Genomic DNA, 5,291 nt, shown 5'->3' with positions numbered 1-5,291 from the left:
TCCATCCGTCCATCCGTCCATCCGTCCATCCGTCCATCCGTCCATCCATCCCTGCATCCATCCATCCGTCCATCCATCCCTGCATCCATCCCTGCATCCCTCCTGCTCAGGTTGCCTGGCAACCTGGCCTGGTGCCTCCCAGCACCGGGGATGATTTATTGGGGATGATTTATGGTGGGGCTTTTAACAGGAGGGGCCTGGGGCTGAGGGCTTGGGAGTGTTTGATCCCAGAGCTGATAATCAGGGTGCAATTAGGGCAAACAGAAAGGCTCCTCGTTTAGAAAGAATTGATTTTTAATTTTTTTTAATTTTATTTTATTTTTCTGCTGTTTTGTTTTCTCTTTCCCATCGGGCCTCCTCCAGACACAGGTACAGCACAGAGTGGGAATCAAAGCTTTGCCCGGTCCTTGGGGTGAACCTGTAATCTTTCTCTTTGTAAAAACAGCTCTGGGTAAAATCCTGATGGGAAAATACAGCTGGGGTCAGCACAAAAGGTTAGCAACACCCTGACAGCTCCAGGCCCGGGGTGAAGGAAGAGCTGAATTCTCCTGCAGCTCTGGAAATGTCCGAGAGCTGTTGTGTCACCTTCAATATCGTGTTGCCTTTCATGCAGACTCTTGCATTGATCCCTGGCATTAAACAGAGCAGGGGAAGAGGAGGTTTGTGAACTGGCATTTAGGGATGGTCCATGCTGTGGTCACAAGGAGAGCCCCTGAAGCATCCCCTTCAGTGAGGTGCTGGGAGGAAGCTGGGGCAGCCTTTGGGCACCTCAGTTCAGCTCCTGCTGGCTGGAGCCCTTTGCCAGCCTGGCTGTGAGGAGGGCTGAGCATGTTGACAAGAGCATTTCTGTGTGCCTGAGAGGCAAAGGGGAGAAAAGGGATGATGAATCCACTCTGACCTCCTGAATGGCAATATAAATACTTTATTGAAAATCCTAAATAAATGTGTTTGTAACCAGTAATCCTGCTCTGCATGCAATCTCATTTAGCCAACTGGGTATGCAAATGTGCTATTAATGTGTTTGCATCCAGTATAAATACACAAATCTAATCTGTTTATATGTGTCATTTACACACAGCTGTGCTCACGCTCACTTAATACCAATATTTCCAGCCAGCGAGAGGTACCATGGGAGCTCCATTGTTCCCAACAAAAGCAGCTCCATGGAAGGGGGGTCATTATCGTCCAGGATCTTTTGGCATTCCCTCGAGGGAGCTGTTAATGACTGGCTGTGGCTGCTGCAGGGACTCAGCTCGGGCTGGGAGGTGCCTCTCCCGCAGAGCTTTGGGTTCAGTCCCCCACACTGGGGCCAGGCTCTCCTTTTTCAGGATAATTTTTCAGAAAGACAAAGCGATGCAGTCGGGAGGGAGAGAGCAAATTGTTGGGCACCTTGAAGGCTTTCAGCTGATGTATTCCTTGTCAGTTTGTTTAGAGAGGACACTTGATCTCCCGGGCAGATGGCCTGGGGAGTGTAGGGTTTGTGTCACGTGTGGGTGACCAGGGCTGCACTCTGCACAGGGCTTTGAATTTCCAGTGGGAACATCCCTGCCTTGTCCTACACACTGGGGTCTAATGAATGCCACCAAAACATTTTGGTTTTCTGTGTCTTTGCCTGAGAGAACCGGGTGAAAACGTGATTTTATTTTCAGATATCTAAATGTGCTGCACGCTGAACAGAAGTTGTGTAGCTTGTGAAGATCAAGAAGTAAAGATGCTTTCATGCATTTACTGTTTATCTGCTGTTAATGGAAACCTCATAAATTTTCCTACAATATTTATTATAAAACTTTAAAATGCATATTAAATATGGAAGGTGGTGACAACTTCCATTGGCATCTGCCTGGAAAACCTGGCCTTTCCAGACATGCACTAAACTTAATGCTTTCATAACAGCAAAATCTCCCATTTTGTTTGCTTAGAATTAAGGAAAAGGTTGAGAGAAGAACTTACTGTTCTTGGACATAGTCTAAAGAGGTGATTTGATTTTGTTTTTTATTAGAAAGATTGAGAAATAAAATTCTCATTTCCTGGATTGAGAAAGATCAGAAGAGGCCCTGTGTGTAAATGTTTTGCATTACACAATGCTCTTCACTCATTAACCAGGTGGAAATCATAGGGAGGGAATGAAGCAGCACATGGAATTTCTTAGAGAAAACAATGAGCTCTGAACTGGATTGCAGCACCACGTCAGAGGAGACACGTTAATAGCAGTGATGAATCTGCAGGTTCATCAGAGCTGTGCTGCCTTTCTGAAGGTTTCATGTGGAAATCTTCAGCTGGAAGTTGACTGAGCAGGTTGGTGGTTGTTTTGGCAGTGGATGTTACTGGTGCACCCTTTCAGCAGCAGCTTTCTTTGGGGTTTTTGGGGTGGAGGAGCACACGGGGTGCAGGGTTTGCAGCAGGCAGCTCCTCCTGCCAGGCTCTGATCTGGGCATGATGGAAACCCTGACGCAGGAGCTCAGGCTGGCAGTGCCAGCCCCGTGCCAAAGGTGCCAGCTGAGCTCTGTCAGGCACAGAGTGGCTCTGTGGATCTTGTCAGGAGGGATGAAACAGGGCACCTGCAGGGCTCTGTGGATCTTTCAGGAGGTTTGTTCCTCGGGGTGAAACAGGGCACCTGCAAGCAGCAGCAGGCAGACATTACCACGCTCGTTCCTTGTTCTGCCCTGGTTATTTATAGCTCCTGTGACACGCAGGATGCTGCAGCATCTGATGCATTTCATCAAATTATCAAATGGCAGGAGGAGGCCTCGTGCTGGGGCTGGTCAATAGCCATGGAAACCACCCCATAAAACTGAGCTGTGTCTGTCAGCACTGGCTGCCCCACAGGCCCTGGGATTTCCTAAAGCTGCTTCATTACCCACAGCACTTTAATTGTGGCACAGTTTGTCTTCAGTGAGCGGCACAAACAATAATGCTGACAGAATCCTGCCATAAGCAATCTTTTAAAGTTAAACAGAAGGGCTGAAATTGAAATGTTTGTCCTAAAAATCCAAATTATGTACTTGTAAAAATGAAACCATTGTGCTTCAGAGCCACTTCCACTTCCTACCCAAACTTATCCATGGGCCTGAGCCTCAGCCCTGTGTTTGAGGCTGTTTTAGCTTGGCAGCTGTCGCTCTCAGATGCCTCCTGTGAGCAGTGCAGCATCTCCTGCAGCGCTGGTGCATGTCATCTGTGCAGGGCAGAGCAAATTCAATCAGTGTCAGGCACTCTGCTTTGTGAGACACCGGGGAGCAACAGGTCACCTCTGATTTGGTGTGCAGCTATTTTGTTCTGCTATGTTTAAAGCCATTTTGAGGTCTGTGTTGGGCTTGACTTGGAGAAAAGTCCCATTCTTGCTGCAGGGAGAATGCACCATGATTCCTGAATTAATTGAAGTCTAGAATAGGAAGGAAAATCTGAAAATTGTTTTCTAAAAAGTATTATTAAGCTCTAGACTTTCTGTCTGAGCTTCTGAAATTATTTTTGTGTGCTTTGTTGTTATTTGTATATTAAGAAGTGTCTCTCTCTTGCCTTTCCAAGGGGCACAAAGCTCCTTTAGAGTTGGGTATCTCTCAGTGCCTCAGTGGCCCAGGGAGAGTTCTGTACCTCAATAAAGGTGACAGCAGAATTGGCCAGAAGGATTGACTTCATTCCTACTTGGAAATTTGGAGCAGCATTCAAGGTCCCTCTAATTCTGTTATTCTGATGGGCTCCGTGCTAGGCTTGCATTTCCAGCAGGGGCTTCTGGCATCCCATGGGGTCAAAGGAAAACAGTTTGTCATAGGTTTTATTAATAGAGTTGAATCACAACACAACCCAAATATAACATAGTTTGGTTAAAAGGAATCTTAAAAAAATAAATTAAATGGTTACCCAAGAATTCAAGTGCACCATAGTAAGTCTCGAGCAAAATAGGGAATAGAAATTGGGTGTTCTCATTTTATGCAGTGCCTGCCTTTCCATGTTTCCCCATTTAGCTGGGTGAATTCCTGCAGATGGGAATTGCACTGCTCTCTGGGATGCTGGCAGTGGTGTTGGGCTGTGTTTGTCACTGCTGCTGCCACCTTCTCTTGCCCAGAGCAGCAGCCAGAGGTTTGTGGTGCCAGGGGAGTGATCCAGCCACCCACCCCAGCATAATGAGAATTCCTTGGGAAGATTCACCTGGTAAAAATGAGTGTGTGAGTGCATTGGGGACCAGCTGTGGGCACTCAGCATCCTGCTCTGCAGGTACCTGGGTGACTTCTGCCTGTGTCTGGGGGCAGACAGTAAAACCTCCCATGTTTGGGAGCTCAGGCACCCCTTGAACGCTTCACTCGGGGGTGCTGTGTGGGCTGTTTGGAAGGAGCAGGTGGGTATGAGTAAATCTCACACTGTAATCTCCAAGCCTTTACAAGCGCTGGTTAATTCCCGTCTCCGTGGCCCCGGGCACGTTCTTGGCGAACTCTGCAGTCTTGCTGGTTCTGAGGGTCAGGGTTAGGTGAGGATAGATCCCTGTGGGAGCAAACCTGCAGGATCCTGGAGGCTCCAGAGAGGCTCTTCCTGGGCTGAGGAGCTGAGAGCTCCATTTGAGCAGAGAATTCACCTTTTTGGGAGTCCTCATGCCCTTCACGACATGGAAGTCTCTGATCCCTGCCCACCTCCTTCCAGCAGATGTTTGCAAAAAGATGCGGTCCAAAATACATTAGGCCAACTTGAGGTGCGTTTATTTCCAGGGGATTTTAAAATCTCGTCTCCCTCCCTTCCCTGGAAGAGCAGGGTCCGCGTACTCAGCATCCATTATCATTTTTGCCGACAGAATTTGTTATTTACTTGTTGTTTATAGCTGTACACAGTGTTTATAGGGAAGGAAAAGGCCTTTTATTTTTTTGTTTGTTTCTTTTTAGGGAATTACGAATTGTCATTTCCCTCCTTTCCCTGGAATAGTAGGGCCCACATATTCACCATCCCCTATCAGTTTTGCAGGCAGAAATTTCCTATTTGCTTGTTGTTTATACCCGCGTACGGTGTTGATAGGAAAGGAAAAACCCTTTTTATTTCGGTGTGCACAGGGAAAGTCCTTCTCTAGAATAGAGAGGGGCACTTTGTTCAGCCTTACATCGCTGCTGCTGCTGGCTCCTGTGGGGATGTGCTGGGGCCGGGAGAGGCCGCGGGCAGGGCTGGAGCCCCCCGGCCGCGGCTGGGCCGGGGGAAGGGGCCGGGAGAGGACGAGGACGAGCGGGAGGGAGAGGACGAGGAGGAAGGAGAGAGGACGAGGAGGGAGCGGTGCCGGGGCCGCTCGGCGCTGGCAGCTGCCGGGGCCGGGGCCGGGC

The 5,291-nt window shown here is 48.6% G+C and overlaps 1 protein-coding gene across 1 annotated transcript in view; it reads left to right on the top strand.

Moving 5' to 3' along the window:
• The window catches only part of RERE (arginine-glutamic acid dipeptide repeats), a 106,420-nt gene that overhangs the window by 60,980 nt on the left and 40,149 nt on the right, over positions 1-5,291 (top strand). The window lies entirely within an intron of this gene.

Source organism: Geospiza fortis, unplaced genomic scaffold (genome assembly GCF_000277835.1).
Source record: "Geospiza fortis unplaced genomic scaffold, GeoFor_1.0 scaffold662, whole genome shotgun sequence".
In the NCBI taxonomy this organism is placed as follows: domain Eukaryota; kingdom Metazoa; phylum Chordata; class Aves; order Passeriformes; family Thraupidae; genus Geospiza; species Geospiza fortis.
Note: the sequence above shows the minus strand (reverse complement) of the source record. Positions and strands in the feature narration are given on the sequence as shown.